This window comes from Pristis pectinata, chromosome 4 (assembly GCF_009764475.1).
Source record: "Pristis pectinata isolate sPriPec2 chromosome 4, sPriPec2.1.pri, whole genome shotgun sequence".
In the NCBI taxonomy this organism is placed as follows: domain Eukaryota; kingdom Metazoa; phylum Chordata; class Chondrichthyes; order Rhinopristiformes; family Pristidae; genus Pristis; species Pristis pectinata.
The window spans coordinates 6944804-6965261 of record NC_067408.1 but is presented as its reverse complement, the minus strand read 5'-3'; positions in this window follow the sequence as shown (position 1 = coordinate 6965261).

The following is a 20458-nucleotide window of genomic DNA, read 5'->3' as shown; positions in this document are numbered from 1 at the left end:
GAAGCATTTTGTTTAAACAGTATGTCTTTGGGTCAGTCATTTTCTGCAGCTTTTAACTATTAAGTTTAATAAGGAGTGGACATTATATTGTTTTTATATAGCTTATATAACTTGTGGGTATTGAAGAAGCATTTTGTTTAAACAGTATGTCTTTGGGTCAGTCATTTTCTGCAGCTTTTAACCATTAAGTTTACTCTTTGTTGGGACACAGCAAAGTGTAATTTAATAATCTGATGAACAATAGACTGGAATTATAAAACGATTATATAAATTATTATATTCCGTTGTGTAAGAAAGGTGGGAGGCAGCATAAAGAAAATTACAGACCTATTAGTCTGACGTCAGTGGTGGGAAAGTTATTGGAATCTATCCTCAAAGATGGGGTTACGGAATACCTAGAGGCGCAAGGCAAGATAGGTCCTAGCCAACATGGTTTTGTGAAGGGAAGATCCTGCCTGACCAACCTATTGCAGTTTTTTGAAGAAATCACAGGTAAGGTGGATAAGGGAGAGGCGGTAGATGTTGTGTATTTAGACTTTCAAAAGGCCTTTGATAAGGTGCCTCACAAGAGACTGATTAATAAGATGAGAGGTCATGGAATTACAGGTAGGATAACAGAATGGGTGGAGCATTGGCTGGTTGACAGGAAGCAAAGAGTGGAAATAAAAGGATCTCGTTCTGGTTGGTTACCGGTTACTAGTGGTGTGCCGCAGGGGTCGGTGATGGGACCGGTTCTTTTTACCTTGTACATTAACGATTTGGATGATGGAATAAATGGTTTTGTGGCTAAGTTTGCGGATGACACCAAGATAGGGGGAGGAGTAGGGAGTATTGAAGAGATAGGAAGGTTGCAGAGGGACCAAGACAGTTTAGGAGAATGGGCAAGGAAATGGCAGATGAGATTCAATGCAGAGAAGTGTGCAGTTGTACACTTTGGAAGCAGAAATAAGCGGGCAGATTATTATCTAGGAGGAGACAAAATCCAAAGCACGGAAGTACAAAGGGACTTGGGGGTACTCATGCAGGATACCTTAAAGGTTAACCACCAGGTCGGATCGGTGGTAAAGAAAGCGAATGCTATGTTGGCATTCATTTCGAGAGGTATAGTGTATAAAAGTAAGGAAGTGTTGATGAGGCTCTACGGGGCACTAGTGAGGCCTCATTTGGAATATTGTGCGCAGTTTTGGGCCCCACATCTTAGGAAGGATGTGTTGAGGTTGGAGAGGGTTCAGAGGAGATTTACGAGGATGATTCCAGGAATGAAAGGGCTTACGTATGAGGAACGTTTGTCGGCTCTTGGACTGTAAATCACTGGAGTACAGAAGAATGAGAGGGGACCTCACAGCGACATTTAAAATATTGATAGGAAAGGACAGAGTAAATGTGGCTAGGCTGTTTCCCTTGGTGGGTGAGTCCAGGACCAGAGGGCACAATCTTAGAATTAGAAGGTACAGGTTCAAAACAGAGATGAGGAAAAATTTCTTTAGCCAGAGGGTGGTGAATTTGTGGAACTCCTTGCCACATACAGCAGTGGAGGCCAGATCAGTGGGGGCGTTCAAGGAGGAGATAGATAGATATCTAAATAGTCAGGATATCAAGGGATATGGGGATAAGGCCAGAAATTGGGATTAGAATAGTTTTTTTTTCCCCATTCCCCATTTCTCATTTCTATTTCCCCTTCCTTGGAGCAGACTCGATGGGCCGAATGGCCTGCTTCTGCTCCCTTGTCTTGTGATCTTGTGAAAGATTTCGCAAGAAGTACTTGCTGATAATGGAGTAATGTCATATTTTGGACATCTTTCGATTTTTCCACATGAATTTAAAAGTTGGCATTTTAAAATAAACCTATCCACTTAAAGCTATTTCATTATCTTATGAACAAAAATAAATATTGAAGTGTTAACTACCAGAATTTTCCCAAAATTATTTGGAGGAAATCTCAGTTTATCCATTGCTGGCTGGTGGGCAAGCAGCCTGACAATTTGGAGATATTGAAGGAGACAGAAGAAGTGGTGGAGGTTAGAGCTAGTTTTTTTCAGCATGTTTGTGGAAACTGATACCTCTATGAATGATACCAAAAGGTAGCATGGAGATGAGAAATAGGTGGGTGCCACTTTCAAAGGACTGGAGAGGTAGATATCCATTTCCAGTTATAAAGAAGTACACTTCTCCCACCACTGCATTATGATAGTGCATTTAATTTTTGAATATGATGGAAGTCCTCCTTAAATGTTAGACACTCTGATTGCTTATGGAGGTAGAGAAGCACAACTGTGCTCAAAGGTGCAACCGTATGGAAACTTACTCTTAGATTGGTGTCAAACTGTGGTTGGGTTCACTTTTGCTTGTGAACTTAGGAAAATTGACCAGCTTTATAATTGAACATGGATGGAACATAATAAGCCAAGTACTCAATTCCATAAAAATAAATTATAACAATTCTAACATGTAAAGCTTGCTGCTCACAATCCCAGCTGTGACCCTGATTTATAATAACACCCTCTGAAATAATTACCATATGGCACCTAATTGGTAAGAAGTTTATCACACTGCATGTTGCTGAAAAATTGAAGAGAAAGAAAAATTTTGAGGGAGTGTTTTTTGTTATAGTGGGAGAAGAGAAAATGTAGCTCTTGACAAATAAAACTATTTTATACAAATAGAATCTCTAACAGTTCCCTCAAACCCACTGATTGTAAGTGCAGCTTTGTTATTGTAGTATCAGCCTTTGAAGTGACTTAAGGGTAGATTTAGTCATCTAACCCACCAGGACCCTCTCCTCCCCCACCTCCTGAGAACAAAACTCCCTGCTGTGCGTGTGTGTATGATGCCAATCTCTGCCTTTCTACCAAGTGTGTGGTGCAGTTTTTAATGATTTAATTTGTAGTTCAACATCTTACGAGACGTATTTTCTTTGTATTTACACTGAAAGGGCCATTGGCTCCCATATCAGTGGTCATTTTGTGTTATCATGTTAAAGGCATATTTAATCTGGCTGACAATGCATAAAAGCTAAATACAGCGCAAAAAATTGAGATGGGTGGCTTGTGTATATAATCGTAGTTTATATATGATTTTCAAGGTGTTTACAGGTAGGATGGGTGAAGAAAAAAGGCATAAGCTCGAGCAATAAGCCATCAGGTGGTATTGTCTGTTTGGTAACACTGAATTGTGTTGTCCTGTGTAAATCAGTAGCCACTTGTGTATTGTATTTTTAGACTTTGTTAAAGGTTACATGGATGTTAACAATTTTAATCTATTTATTATTATTATTAGTCCAACCTATTGCCTCAGCTGCTAAGGGACTGGAGGATGATTAGCGAAGTAATGTGATATGATCCAAAACTGGCACAAAACTAGTGGAAAACAAATTGCTGGAACTGTTTAAAGAAAAAAAAATGAAGCGATTAAATGGAGCACCCATTGGGAGCAAGTTTATTTATGAAAAATTAAGTCACTCCTTTTGAGCCATTTTGAGCACATTTCCAACACGTCTCAATGGAGATGCACACAGCCAACTATTTTGTATGCTTTGCTCATGCCATGGCCTTCACTTAGTATTTATGTGTTTCACCTGTGGCCTGAACCAGCTTCGTTGGGCAGGGAGGAAGAATGATGCTTGCCACATAAAGTCACAGATTTCCATGCAGAATAAAAGTTCAGAGGTAATCTGGCATAATCACTTTTGTTCAGAATGTTCCCCGCTCCCAATGTGAAATGTATATGTCAAAGAGTAAAATCTTATCGAATTTGTCGTAAAATTATAGAACTTGACATGACTTCTTGTCCTTTATTAATGATTTATTGGATGTGGCATTGTTAGTGGCAATTATATCTATCCCTAATTGCCCTTAAAGTTCTGATGAGCCCTACCATTGGCCACTGCAGTCCTTCTGGTATTGCTATTTGTATAGTGCTGTTGAATCAATTGCATAAGAACATAAAACACTACAACAGCTCCTTCAGCCCATGATGTCTGTGCTGACCATGAGGCCAAATTAAACTAGGCCTATCTGCCTGCACGTGATCCCTGCATGTTCATGTGCTTGTCTAAATGCCTCTTAAATGACACTATTGTGTCTGCTTCCACCACCACCTGTAGCAGAATATTCCTGGAACCTATCATTCTTTGTGTGGGAGGGGAAAAAATCACCCACACATCTCCTTTAAATTTTCCCCCTCTCGCCTTAAAGCTAAGTTCCAGGATCTAGACACACCGTGATAAATGAATAGTAGAAGATTTCTAATTCAAGATGGTTTGTGATTTGGAGGGAAATGCAGCTGGTATGTTCATACACAGGTTTGGGAACTGTTGTTGGCACAGCCTAGGTGGATGACTGCAGAGTCTTCTGTGGAAGGTACACAAGGTTCAAGCTGCAACCACAGTATTGTTGAGGGAACATATGTTTAATGTGGTGAATAGAGTATTTAGTACTGCATAGCATCAACCTTGAGTGTTGTTGGAGCTATACTCATCCATGCATGTGGGAATGTTGTATCACCTTGCATCTTATTAACAGTGGAAAGCTTTGAGCGAGGTTCATCACTTCACTCACTGCATGATGCTTAGCCTCTTAACTGGTCTTGTAGCCACTGTATTTATCCATGTCTGAATGTTGTCCTGCTCCTGCTGCATGTAGGCATGAGTTGCTTTATTTTCTGAGGAGTTGTAAAGGGAATAGACTATTCTGAAAGTATGACTTTACAATGGAAAGAGGGCTATTAATGAAATAGTTGACGATTGTTGACTCAAAAACACTCCTGGTGTAAGATGATCGACCTCAAACAACCACAGTCAATTTAACATAATAGCACTGCCCATGCTCTTCCTGGTCTTACTCCACCATCACATTTCTATCCACAACTCAGTTCTGTAGCATTTTCTTCTTCAAACGTTTACGCAATGTACTTTATCTGGTACATTGACCTCTGCTTCAACAATTCTATTGCAAAGCTTTCTATCATTTCATTAGGTTTAGTTCCTGTATCTTCAAGCCACCCTGTTGTCCCGATTTTTGAGTTCCCACTTCTGTCCGCTGCAAAGTAACACAGTGCCACAAGGTTGACTCGATAAAGCGCGTTTATTAGCAGTATACTGCGGGAGAATTATTTTTTTATACAAAATAAACTTTATTCATAATAAAAGACAAACTATATACAATTACAAAACAGTGCAAACCTTTACATTCTTGTACAGATCATTCATTAGTGTTACCTTTTTATATAGAAAACAGCACCGATACCACACGTGTGGCTCCCTGGAAGCTACCCGATCCCGTATTTACAATATTTAGGGGCTTTCTCCCCGTTCTCCTCAAACTCTCATGCAGAGTCTTTATCGGAGCTCTCCGCAGTCCAAAGCAGCAGACAATAATTTATACCGATATTGTTACACACACTTAATGAATTTGGCTCCACCAGTTTCGGTCAGGCCTCAGAGAACCAAAGACAGACATCGCACCTATTGTCCAACATAATTGAGTTATAATCAAGAGCTTCAAAGACAGGTATCACCCTCATTATTTAAAACAAGCTTCCTCCAGTCTGTTTATTACACCAACCACCCTTATCGTCTAGTATATTGGCCTGCCACCAAGGTCCAGGACACAGCAATTATCACCTAGCTTGAGTCAGTAGCTTGTCTGTTGTTGCTTGCAAGTTATTTTTCCATCAGCTATATGTATAGATACAGTCAGTCACAGTTTCTTAACCCTTTACTTCCTCAACCCCTCCAAAGAATATTGTTTCTTGAGCCTGTTTTCGCATTAAGATGTTTGGCTGCATCAAACCTGCAGCTGAGATCATGCTTGTGATTAGACTGCAAAATATAATTTTTCATCTTTTTAAAAAAAACCAATGAGTTGCCTTATCAGCCATTGTTTAGTGAGTAGCATTCATGCCTGTCCGAGGTATCATCTTCCAAATGAGATAGGAAATTACTTCTGTCTATTTTCTCTAATGGATATAAATTGTCCCATTTTCAAACCATAGCTTTTCTTGGGCTGTTGATCTTGCCTTTCCCCAGTGGAACCCTGGCCACCATTTATCTTGCAGCAATGCCATTAGAACAAATTATTCAAACATAGTGACAACTGTAGGCCATTTATCTCCTTCAGCCTGTTCCACCATCATGTGAGGGAGTGTGGCTTAACTCCATGTACCCACCTTTGTCCTATATTCTTCACTACCTTTGGTTATGGAGAAATCTATCAGTCTTGGACTTGAAAGCAGCAGTTGATGTAGCATAAATTGTCCTTTGCAGAAATATGTTCCCAACTTCTGCCAACTCCTTGTGTGTAGAGGTGCTTCCTAACCTCACTCCCGAAAAGCCTAGTAATAATTTCTTGACTGGCGTAACTCGTCCTTGACTGTCCAACCAGTGGAAATGGTTTCTCATAACAGTGAGATAACCCTCCAAATAATTTGTGCAGTTTACAGTGTGAAAGTTGGCTGTCATGCTTCCTACACTTCAGTAGTAATTTTACTTCAAAAAGTACTTTGTGATGTTAAGCACTTTGAGGCCAGATTGTAAAGATGCTGTATTAACGGCGGTCTTTGTTTCTTTGCAAAAAGGCCAGTGTAATTTGATTTCTTTTGTGAATGAAGTTATATGATCTGATCTAGGCTTGGCGAGTGAAGTCTTGGTGTTGGTAGGACTGTTATTCAGCATGTGTCAGTAGCTGCAGGATATCAGGAACCATTAAGCATATGGAATGTATGTTTTTAAAATACATTTTCTTTGTGACATGAAGAAAGCTTCCCCTAAAAAGAAGCTTTCAGGAAAGGTCATTCAGATTGAACCTGTTAACCACAGCTGGGATATGTTTCACCTCATTACTGCCAGACTTCTAAGACCAATGCCTCACAGTATGTTTTACCCCAGGGAACAGCAGTGTTGACATTAACTGTTTAAACTTGTTTGTGCTTCCTGCAGATTGGAACCAAGGCTGGTCTGAGTTGCCCTCCCAGCCAAAGGAGGTCATGCCATTCTCCAACTCCTTGCATGTAGAGGCCACAGAGGGATAGGCAAAATGTAAAAGATATTTGTAAGTCTTAGTATAGCAGATAGCTGGGAGTAATTACAATGCTGTGCTGATATGAAGGGGCTCAATTTTATAATATGCAGACATTTAATAACTGTTACCTAATCCCCTAAGACTATAGTGGTGCTCTGTAAGGTCATGGGGTAGGTAATTTTCTGTTTGGTTGCTATTGTTTATTGTTAGTAGGAGTCTGCCTTTCTTGGTTGGTGATTGAGTGATAGTCTCACTGATGGACAACTGGGTAGTGAATTGATCCTCCTGTTATTTTTGAGTTCCAGTAAAATACTGCTTTCCTGTGTTCATGAAATGAGTTGAGCATTCCAAATGGTTGCAGTAAATCAGCACAGGAAACAGATTTTCTGTTTACCTTTTGTTTCAAAAAAAAATCTTTTCTCATTCTTGTGCACCCTTTCCCATAGTTGACGATGATTTATTGTTAGAAAACAGTTTGTAAAGTATTAAGGAAATAAAGATTTGCAGCACAAGTGTGAATTTCCACAGCTTCCCAAGATCAAGAGGGTGATTTTGTTTTATTTCCCTGCAATATGTACCATTTCCTACATTGCAATAATAAGTATTTAATTGGCTGAAAAGGATTGGAACATCCTGTGGTTGTGATTGACACCATATAAGTAGAAACATGAATCATTTATTGGAGGCTGTTCGGCCAGTCATGTCTGTGCTGCTTTTTAATAATTATTCACTTGGTCCCATAACCCTGCTTTTTCTCCATACCCTGCATTTTGTTCCTTTTCAACTATATCTACACTTCACTTAGGAAATTGTTATTGGATCTACTTTCCTCAACCCTAAAAGAAGGGTTAATAACCAGATGTAGACATTGCATTTTACCTGCCAAAGTCCCTGATGAATTGGGGCACATCTGTTAAATCTCCCAATTCTCTCCTATGTCACTCTTGCTAATGAGCAAGATTCTCCAAGGCAAAAATCTCAACTCTTTTTGCTTTAAATTATTACATGTGAATAAAACAGACATTCAACCTTTCTAGCTAATTTAGTCCAGGAAATCTAGATTCCAACCCCACCCCCCACCCCCAACAGCCCAACATGATTATGAGTAATTGCTGAATTTTTGTTTATCCTATCTCACCTTATTGACAACTACATTAACAAGTTGATCACTGCATGAAGATCATCTTGAAATTTCCTTCCCATCGTCATCCTCATGTTGTATTTTACACTGTTGAATTTTTTTTCTTGGAAGTGTCATTATTGAACAGATGGCATTCTCCTACACTTTGATTAGTTGCCTGGATTTCACTCCTATCCTCAGTAGATGGGATTATAGGAACTGGGTGGATAAAGTACAAGCATGTATTGTGCAGCCGAGTTTACATTTGATTTGATTCTCCGAGAGAGGTAAAGACAGTCTAAGGAGGGGAGGCTGGTTTCCGTGACGCACTGGGCTGTGTCCACAACTCTCTGCAGTTTCTTGCGGCCCTGGGTAGAGTAGTTGCTGGACCTAGCCATGATGCATCCAGATAGGATGCTTTCTGTGGTGCATCAATAAAAGTTGGTGAGTGTCAAAGGGGACAAACCAAATTTCTTTAGCCTCCTGAGGAAGTAGAGGTGCTGGTGAGCTTTCTTGGCTGTGGCATCTATGTGATTTGACCAGGACAGGCTATTGATGTTCACTCCCAGGAACTTGAAGCTCTCAACCCTCTCAACCTCAGCACCGTTGATGTGGACAGGTGCATGTACGCTGCCCCCTTTCCTGAAGTCAATGACCAGCTCTTTTGTTGACATTGAGGGAAAGGTTGTTGTCATGACACCATTCCACGAAGCTCTCTATCTCCTTCCTGTACTCCGCCTCATCGCTGTTTGAGATATGGCCTACAACGGTGGTATCATCTGCAAACCTGTAGATGGAGTTAGAGCAGAATCTGACCACACAGTCATGAGTGCATAGGGAGTAGAGGGCTGTGGACACAACCTTGTGGGGCACTAGTGTTGAGAATAATCGTGCCGGAGGTATTGCTGCCTGTCCTCACTGATTGCAGTCTGTTGGTGAAATCCATTGGAAAAAATCCTGCTTAAAATCTTATTTGTGTCACTAAATCATCTGGGTTTAAAGTACTTCTATCTCATCTATATTTAAATTGCAGGAGTGTCATAAAGATGCACACTATTCTTAATAATTTGATAAGAACTGACATTTTCCTGAATTGTAGAATTATTTTTCTTATGTATTGCTGGAAATTTCTATCTGTGTAATTTAAAAGCTGTTTTCTAAATGTCAATTTTCAACTGCTGTGTTGGCTAACATTTCCAACTGGTATTCTCATCTTGCAATGTCAAAGGATAAGAAATAGGGCCAATGAAAAGGCCATCAAATTGGGAGGGGCAACAGACCAATACTGGGAAGGAAATCATCCATGAACCATTTCTGAATTAATGATGGAAGTAAGTTCATGCATAGCTGATGGTTGGGCCCACAACGGTCCAGTAATAAACTTTCCATTTGTTCTTTCTTGTATAATTGTCTCACTTCCATGCAACTCTCTGTCCAAGAGGACAATGTAGTATGGATTGAATTGTATCTCATCGGCACTCTGATCTTTGTGGGTGTAAGTTTATTACTAGACCATTGTGGGCCCAACCATCAACTATGCATGAACTTACTTACATCATTAATTCAGAAGTGGTTCATGGATGATTGGTTAGTTGCTTAGTTCCATTTCCAGTTCTTTGGAAAATGGAACATTTTTTGCCCATATGCAGTGGGATTTCAACAACTTTCGAACGTCAACTGATAAATGGCAAGTTTATGTTTGAGTTGCAGAAATGCCAGGCAGTGGTCATCAACAACAGGCTTAGCCAGATGCAGGGCCCCAACCCAAAACGTCGACTGTCCATTTCCCTCCATAGGTGCAGCCTGACCTACTGACTTCCTCCAGCACTTTGCATGTTGTAATAGGTTTATCCATCTTCATTTGTCCTACAATTTCATTCAATTCACTGAGTCACCCATCATCAACATCCAAAGAATTGTCATTGACAAGAAACTTAATTGAACCTGCCACAAAAAGGCTGTGACTGCAAAAACAAGTCTTAAGTTTGAAGTAATGTATTGGAGAAGGGTAAACAAAGCAACAGAATACTTGGTTACTGGTAGGATACTAGGAAGTGTGGAGGATAGAGGAACCTTGAAGTGGATGCCTTGAGTTCACTGAAGAGAATAGTACTTGTAGCGAAGCTGGTTAAGAAACTCAGAAATAATTTCCTGTATTAGCAGGTTGTAGAAATGGTGTTCTTACATTAGGGAGGGGACAGAAGAGACTTGCCATGCTGCCACATCCCAAGTATGAACAAAGTAAGCTACTCGTTGTCACCTCCTCAGGATTGTCAACTGCTTCATTCGGCAAAGCTTCACAGAATGACCTGTCTCGTTTGCATCATGACTTCAGTGAAAAGTCATTTACCCTTAAAAGGCACTCTGATTACTATGTTATGTCCAGAGTATACATGACAGAACGGAGAAGTCCCAGGTGTTACCTCATCTTTGTTATTTGATTTTTCAACAAGCTTCAACAACAACTTTAGGATGGTCACTGTTTTTGTGTCTGGGGGTAGCATTGCATTTGGGTAAAATGCCTTAGCATAATGCAATAGTTGCCCATTGTAGGCTGGATATTTAATGGTCATTTTATGGAGATTCAGGTGACTGTGGTAGAAATTATTCCAGGAGTAATTCTGATGAAAGTCTAAAACATTGTCTCGCCCTTTTAAGTATCACTTGTGGCTCAGTTGGTAGTGCACTCAGATCTAAGTCAAAATGTTATGTGTTTCAGTGCCTTACCTGAAGTCAAAAAAAATCTAAGCTGACACTCCAGCACAGTTTGAGGAGAGTGGAAAACCAACTTAAAATGTTGCAATGAAATGGTATATGGTGTGGTAAAAAGTATGACAGTGGACGTGCAATGGTTTGCATTTAAAGAAGTAATACATGATTTGCAAAAAATAAATCTTTAAGGCACAAATCCAGCAGGCTAAGTAGTCTGTGTGTGGCTGATAGGAGGAATTAACGATGGTATTAAATCAAAGGAAGAGGCTTATAAAGTTGCCAGAAATAGCAATAGGCCCGAGGATTAGGAGCATTTTAGAATTCAGCAGAGGACCAAGGAATTGATGAAGAAAGGGAAGATGGAATCTGAGAGGAAATTGGGGGAGACATAAAAACACATTCCTTAGTATGTAAAAAGAAGAAGATTAGTGAGGGCAAATGTGGAAATCATACAGACAGAAGGGAGAATTTATAAAATTCACTGAAGGCACAAAAACCTACCAAAAATAGCAGAGCGTCAAGGGTGCAGCAAGAATAAAGAACTGAAGAAATTTAGTATTTGTAAAATGGAAGGACTGGGGAAGTTGGTGAGACCAAGGACCCAATGATCTACATTCCAGAATTTTTTGAAAGAGATAGCTTTAGAGGTAGTGGATGCTCTGGTTATTATGTTCCAAAATTCTGGAGAATCTGGGATTTTTTTTTACAGAGTGGAGGGTCACAAATGTGTTCCTTTATTTGAACAAGTCCACTGAAGATCCACAAAGCTGGTTCCTGGGATGGAAAGGTTGGTGTAGGCAGAGAGGCTCAGTAGACTGGGCCTGTATTCTCTCAAGATTTGGAGAATGAGAAACTTGGAGAAAGCTTACAAAATTCTTAAAGGACTCAGTAGGGTGGAAACAGTAAAGATTTGGCTGAGGAACCTATAACCTCAGGATAAGGAGTATGAAGTTTAGAATGGAGATATGGAAAAATATTTTCACTTAGAATGGTGAATCTATGGGATTCTCTACCCTGGAAAAGACACAGATATTGAGTTCATTCAAAGCCAAGATCAATAAACTTCTGGTTATTACAGAAATTGTGGAATATGGTGACAGTGTAGGAAAATGGCACTGGGATAGATTAGCCATGATTTTGATAAATGGCAGAGTTGCCTCAAAAGCTCTTGGCTTTCTCCTCCTCCTCCTAATTTTTATGTTATGACGAAGGTGCTAACTTTTAGACGAGGACTTGTCTGTCCTCTCTGGTATACGTAAAACATCCTGTGGAAATGTTATTACAAACAACAGTGACAATATTCCCATGTCCTGGCCAACATTTAACCTTTCATCAAGATCATTAATATTGAAAAAACAAATTATCTTGTCAATTATTGCATTCCTATTTGCACAAGCTGTTTGATATGTTTCTTACATTAAAACAGTGTTTGTTTCTAAAATACTTTGGCTGTAAGGCACTTTGGTCTGGCCAGCTGTCATGAAGGGCAGAGTATAATTACAAATTGTCCTTTCATTGACAAGCAATTGAGACAATCTAATCCATTTTGCACCATTACACATAATCATAATTGCCCCTCTGTCTTTAAGGTAAAAGGAGAACTGTCCCACACTTCCTCTCTCATAACTAAAGGATTAGAGAAGCTTTGAACAGCTGCATAAGTACTCTCTGAATTTGGTTTTCTGGAATAAAAGGCTTCACTTCACACATTCCACCTTTTAGACAATTTTAATCTTAAATGACTAACAAGAACTGTTTCTAAAAATACAGATATGCATTGCAGCCACTGGATTAATAAGTCATAGTGTTTGAGGAACTCCATTGATTCTGTCACAAGCAGTGCAGAATTATCTGGACCCAGGCATATCATTAGCCTTACAGTCCACATGCTTTGGTCAATGAAGAAGTGATGCTAATCCTCTTCAAAAAAAAGTGTCTTTACCTCTAATAATGGGGCTGCAAAAATTTCCATATTTCTGTATTTCCTGACAAGATAAGGAGGTCAATTCGGGCTCAGAGCAATCCCATTCACCCACTAATCTTCCTTGTAACCTGTTATCCCCATGTTCCCATCAACAACAACCCCCTCCCACTTTCCCACAGAATCTACTGTCCTCTTCCACTAAGGACAATGTACAGTGGCTAACTGAGCAACTTACCTGCCTACCTGAACATCTTTGGGATGTGGAAGGAAACTGGAGTACCCTGCAGAAACCTATGTGGTCGCAGGGACAACCTGGAAACTCCACGCAGCACCAGAAATCAGGATTGAACCTAGGCCATTTGGAGCAATGAGGCAACAGCTCTACTAGCTACACCACTATGCAGCCCCAAAATGCTTCATTGCTATGTTTTTTTCAACTCTCAGATCAAAAGAAAATCCTCAAGTCATTGTCCGTCAGTCTTTAGATGCTAACACGTCCTTCAGCCTTTCTCCAGAGCAAAGACGGTGTCTGTTCTTTGCGTATATTATCACAATTTGCTCTGTGCAAATAGGCTACCACATTTCCGATATTACAACTATGATTACACTTCAAAGGTAAGTCATTGACTGTGAACTGTTCTGGAACCATTTGAGGCCACTGTATAAAATGCCTTGAGGTTAAAGTTGCCGAAAGGTGGAATGTGTGGTCCTTTGTCCCAAAGGGCCACATTCAGAGAGGACACATCTGTCTGTTCAAAGCTTCCCTGATCCCTCAGTTGTGTGTGGTGATGTTTGGGACAGTTCCCCTTTATCTTAAATACTGAGGGGTAATTTAGATTACATGTAGTGGCACAAAGTGGATTATAGTTATCTCTGCTGCTTGTCAATGGAATGACTATTTATAATGATGCAGTTGTACCCTGCATGTACTAACTAGTTGCTTACATTTCTTTTGGAGCCCCCATCTCTCCCTCACTTTTTTTTTGTTCTCTTCTTTCCTCTCCTCCTGGCCCCTGTCGTCCTCATCAACACTTCAATCTGCTTCCAGTGTGCTGGCCACCTGCTGATACCTGTCAGAATCAAGCCATGCCAAATACCTACCTAGAATCCACACACACACACAATTACATAAGCAATAGTTGCTACAAAACTCTGACAAATATCTTCTCCCCTCCATTATTTGCCATTTATTAAATTTATGAAGGAGATGATGTAAAAATAATTGTTCTGGATTTTATTATTTTTGTGATGTCATCAGTGGTATCTTTGATTCCTGTAGTCATTGAATCTTGCTGAAGGTTAAAGACATGCATTTATATTTTCCATTGCCACAATCCTTTTTATAATATGGCAATCAGAACCATATGTGTTATTCTGTGTAGTCTGTTTAAGTTTTAATATAGGTCCAGCATAAATTTCCTGCTTTTGAATTTTGCCTTTCTACAAGTAAACCCCAGTGCTTGGTTTGTTTGTCCTTGATGCCCTACTAACCTGGAGATCAACTTGTACTGATTGGTGTATGTGAATTCCACAATCCCTTTGCTCCTCAGCCCTATCTAGACCCACATCTTCCAAGCAATAAGTGACCTCTTTATTCTTGTATTTAATCTGTGCGTCAATTACCTGCATATTTTGCAAGTTTGCCAGTCTCCTTTAATAATTTGTTGCCGTCTTCCTCAGTACTGATTGTACCCACACACCCCGCTCCACACCACCCCCCCCCCCGCAGCTACTCCAAATCGCTGCAAAATTTGATATCATCTGAAAGGTTAGGAATTTAATTCAATAGTCTAAATTGTTATTCTAAATTGTGAATAGCTATGGTCTCTGCATTGATCCTATCCTTTTGTAACTGCTTCCATTGTAAAACTTTACTCCACCACTCTCATTAAAAAATATGATTTTAAAATGGCTATTTTGAATTATATATTGTTTAAATCATGCAGGCTGTAAAATTCATGTAGATTCATATTAAATTTATTCTTTCATTAATATTAAACTACAAAAAAATTACAATAGTGTAGGTGTTTAAATGATTTAATGTGACAGTGGTCCCTAAGGGAATACCTTTTATTGAAAGTATTTTTTTAGCTTGACTAGAATTTGGAAAATTTGTTCTTTAATTTATTATTGCAACTGAATCTTATTTTAAAAAACAAAGAATAAAAGAAGTTCACCTTTTTTTTCTTTATTCTGATTGTGTAAATCAAGCTGGAAATAATTTCCTTGCTGGAGCACAATTCCAGTGTTTTCTCCAAACGATGGAGAGGGAGTCCCCATGACACTGCAGTGGAGGTGGGGTGGGGGAGACAAGTTGAGGGGAGAAAGTGAGAAAAAGCAATAGAGTGTAAGAGAAAATGGGATGAAAAGTACATCAGGGTTAAGTTTTCTAACATATTAGAAGATGGAACAGTACAGCACAGGAACAGGCCCTTTGGCCCACTATGTCTGTGCTGACCATGATGCCAATTTAAATTTCACATCTGTCTGCATGTCATCTATTTCCCTCAATCCCCTGCCTGTACTTGTCTGTCTAAATACATCTTAAACGCTGCTATCGTGTCTGCTTCCACCACCTCTCCAGGCACCTGTCAATCTCTGTGTAATAAAAAAAATTGCCACGTTAATCTTCTTTAAACATTCCCCTCCTCTCACCTCCCTCTAGTATTTGACATTTCCATCCTGGGATAAAGACTCTATCTACCATATCTATGCCTCTTATAATTTCATATACTTTAATCCAGTTACTCGTCGGCCTCCAATGCTCCAGTGAAAACAATCCAAGTTTGTGCAACCTCTCCTTATAGCTAACACTCTCTGATCCACACAACATCCTGGTGAACCTCTTGGGCACCTTCTCCAAAGCTCTTACATCCTTCCTGTAGTGCAGTGACCAGAATTGCACGCAGTACTTCAGATGTGGCCTGACTGAAGTTTTATACAGCTGCAATATGACTTCCTGACTTTTATACTGAACACCCCAACTAAAGAAGGTAAGTATGCTGTAGTGCCGCCTTTACTACCCTATCTCTTTGTGTTGCCACTTTCATCTATTACGTTGATTGAGGTACACTGGGGATAATTCTGGTGCTCTGAATGGCACAGAAGGAGATCATTCGGCCTACTGAGACTCTGCCAGCTATTCTTCAAAATAGTACCATGGGATCTTTTATGATCCAGTGAATAGATCACAAGACAAAGGAGCAGAAGTAGGCCATTTGGCCCATCGAGTCTGCTCCATGAGCTAAACTAAAACTATTCCTATCTAGCCCCAATTTCTGGCCTTATCCCCATATCACTTGATACCTTGACCAATTAGATACCTATCAATCTCCTCCTTAAACGCCCCCAATGATTGGGCCTCCATAGCTGTACGTGGCAAAGAATTCCATAATTTCAATACCCTCTGGCTAAAGAAATTTCTCCTCATTTCTGTTTTAAACCGGTACACTCTAATTCTAAGACTGTGCCCTCTAGTCCTGGACTCACCCACCAAGGGAAACAGCTTAGCCACCTCTACTCTGTCCAGTCCTTTCAACATTTGAAATGTTTCTATGAGGTCCCCTCTCATTCTTCTGTACTCCAGTGAGTACAGTTCAAGAGCCGACAAACGCTCATCATAAGTAAGCCCTTTCGTTTCAGGAATCATCCTCGTAAATCTCTTCTGAACCCACTCCAACATCAGTACATCCTTCCTAAGATATGGGGCCCAAAACTGCACACAGACCATCGTCTCATCTGAAAGAGAGCACGGCACTTGCTCAATACAGTACTGGGGTATCAGCTGAAATAATTCTGAAAGAGAAGGAAATATTTTGTTATTCATTGTGATACTTCATTGTGTAACTTGAAGACGGACGGTGTTCATTTAATAATACAGAAAAATGAGAATTCATACCCAGTGCTGATTTCCATTTGTTTGAAGATAACAACAAACCATCATCTAACATTTAAAATTAATGAATCAGTGCTGCATAATCATATGCACTGAATAATGACTTTCATTTTTTCTTAATCTTGTTCTCAGATGAAATGCTATCTGTCGCTATGAATGAATAAGCAGGACTCCCCTGCCCCCCACCTTTATCTATTTCACATCTGCTGGAGCCAGTTTTAAGCCTGTGCTCTCCACTTTATTATATTTTAAGATTTATACCAGCAACAAATCCAACAAAATAAACAAGCCATATTATCTCCTGTTCAGCAAGCACTGGATGTAGCTTGGAGCTGTTTCATTGGCTTGGTACTGCTTACGTCTATTTTATCATTGTTGTTCTAAGGCACATAACCCAGATGGTAAAAATTAAAGGCTAATTTTGTGGATTGTAATTATCACACTGCTCCGAGGTACTTCCTCTTGCCTTCTCCTTCCAAGACACTGACTTGTTGGGGGGTGTACTTCCACATGAGTTTAATGTTAACTTCTACATAAGTTTAATATTGACAGGTCATTATACGGAAGGAAATACTACAGCAGAGTTTAATTCTTCCCTTACTTGGCCTCCATATATAAGCACTTGCAAACAATGATGTCAAACTGTCTGGCATTTTTTTTCCCCCAGAAGTTCCCTGATCCCATACATTAAAACCAATAGTAGCCTGTTAATTGTTTGGACAAAGTTAATACAATGCAGATAAAATCTGCAACCCTGCTAGACCATCTTTAGCTGTACCCTAATGAACTGAACTGTCAGACAATTATTTTGAGATTGTCTGGCTGAGAGACATAAGGAAAGTATTCTTTCTGATGCTGTGGCAGTAACATTTTAAGGGACAGCTAAAGTTTGGTTATTTTCCTTTGAGAGAGCTGTACAGCTCTTTACAAAATCTGATTCAGTTTGTCTTCTGTGAGATTGGTGATACTTTTCAATCTAATTTCAGGATGCGGCCTGTAACAGTATTTTGTTGCAATTTGAAGTGAAAGTAGCTTGCAGGCATTAAGTAGAGCTTGCTTGCAGTCAGGAAGTGTACTTATGAAAATATTAAAAACTTTATTTTTTGACAAAGTTTTGTACTTTAAAATCCTCTATCTGTTGTTTTCATATTGATTTCCCCCTTCCACAAGGTGCTTGTACTTGGGGTAGGGTTTTCACTATCACCAGGCATCTTTGAGATTGCACAGAGACCTGCCCCTTAACTTTATCTGTACTTTCACATCCACAAATGTGTGGAGTTCGTTCCGATGTGCGAGCTGACTTTCCAACATAAATCCAAACAGATGTTAAACCAAAGCCCTATCTACCATCTTCCATGGACACAAGATTGCATTACACTATATTTTGAAGAAGAAATGGAAATATCTCCCTGGTTGTCACCAATATTTTTCTGCCAGTCAATACCTTAAAACAGATTGTCTGTCCATTATGCCATTTCTGTTTTAGGGACCCTGCTTAGTATGAGCTTTAATGCCTATCAGCAGAGCAAAACTAGAAATAACATGCTTCATTGATGTTGAAGGACTTTGCAATGCCTTGGAATTGTGAAAGAAGCTTTACTAATTAAGTCTTTAATTTTTTGCATACAAGCCATATGGACTAATATCCCAACTAATGAATGACATCATAATCGTATGCAACACTGCCCCTGAACATAGGGGGATCAATGGAGAGAAAACATGAGCAGATTTTTTCCCAAGCCGAAGGGAACAAAGAATAATCATGGTAACTCAATAAAAGTTAACTCATTGAGGGTGGGTCCTGATGCCTGACCCTACTGTTCTCGTTGGTTCTGTCCATAAGCCAGTCATTTCTACACTCACTGGCCAGCTCATCAGGGAAATGCCAAATGACTAATGGTGGTCACTTGGTAATGAGTCTGTGATTCACAGCACAATGGTCTTTATTGTGAGATAATGCAAAATATCATCCTCGTCAATGGACTTCTTTACTACTGATCTCCGGAATACTTCATAGACCTCATTGAGTTATCCCCAGAATAAAGTCATGCATTGAACTGCAAGATCCATTAGCATCTAGTCTGTTAGATTGCCATGTCCTTGAATGACAGGATGGTGAAGTCAGTATAGTATAAATTTATGTGTGTATTTTCAGATTAGATTCAAGCAACAATCAGTTCAAATTGATAACCTATTTTGCTAATTCACAAATTATGGTGAACATTTCACATTTTAAACATTTTAATGCCAATTTTTGTCCTGGCAGATTGTTAAAAGCCAGCAAAATTAGCAATCGTGTTATCATTGACTAAGTAATTAAGCTCTCCAGGGATTTAACCTGCAGTTACTGTCAATCTGGCTGCTTAATTCTTCCTCTAGTCTGGATTTGAGGCCACAGTACTTTAAGTACTAGATAGGTTGCCATGACTACTAAAAGCTGAGGTTGTAAGCACCAATATTTAATAACTGGAAACTGCTCTCTTGCTTTGCACTCTTAAAATATTCTTTTACTTTATGTGCATTTATATAAAAAAATGCCTTTTGAATCGGGCTTAACATTGTTGTGAGAATTGTGGGATGATAAATTTGTTTCTCCAGCTAAAGCATTTTCTTGGATATAGCGAACAAAAATATGCCTTATTATGTAGAATTATACTTGTGTCATACAGTTGATGAGTTGGTAAAATCTCTGGAATCTTTCATTACTTTTCTGTGGTCACAAATTGACAATGATTTCATCAAATAACATGCATATTTAAAAAATTCTCAGAGTGCAGTTGTCCTCATTTATTGTTCGTCCCCAAGGTACAGCTCATGAATAGGCTTTTCAAATTAGTCGCTTAACATGGCTCTACTCCAAGTAATTTCACCTTTGCCCTCTAAATCTTTCCAAGTTCTTGGATTAATCAATCCTGATTTATTTGTTTCAAGTTCTCTGTGACCCCCTTTACTTTTCCAGGCTACATAATATGCACAAGGATAACAGTGCTGGTGCAGTCTAAATCTGGAACCAATTGTAAATGACAAGATTGAACCCTGGTGACTTACTTATATCAAATTTATCTACATTTACATGAATTTGGAAGTCCTAATGTTCATTTCTGTTTTTAATTGATTAGGAAGTAGGAAAAATTGTTTCATTTTTGTCTGTAGGCGTTGCAGTAGAAGATAATTAAATAAAGGATATAAATAATTAGGATTTTACTAAAACAAAGTTCCTCTGGATAGGATTGGCCTATATTTCAGTTCCAATGCTCTTGTGCTTAACTGATGTCAATAATATACTTTTGTGTTTGTGTTCAATGTATTTACCTCCGTCACATGTGATTGAGTGAATGTTTTTTTCTCTGTTCTGATTATGCTCCCTGCTGCTCTCCTTAAGTTAACTCCAGACAAAATGCAGGAATTCTAATCTGTCTGACAGATGTGTGGGGAACAAATGTCCTCAACTCCCAAAGGAATAACAGAGAGGTTATTTCTAATTGCTGTGCAATCACCCTTATTTTCCATCCTCCATATAATCTTGTTTAACCACAACTCTGCTGCCTCTGTCCCAAGTCACACAAAGTCCTATTCGTCCATTACTCTTGTACATTCCTATTTAATTTGACTCTGGTTCAGCAATGCCTATATTATAATTTTCATTACATCTCTTCATGGACTTGTTGTTCCTTGTCCCTGAAACCACCACTGCTGAGATTTCTGCTCTCCTCCAGCCCTTGCTCCTTATCAGTCCAATTGTACTATTACCAGGCACACTTGTGTCTGCCTGGGTCCTATCCTCTAGAATT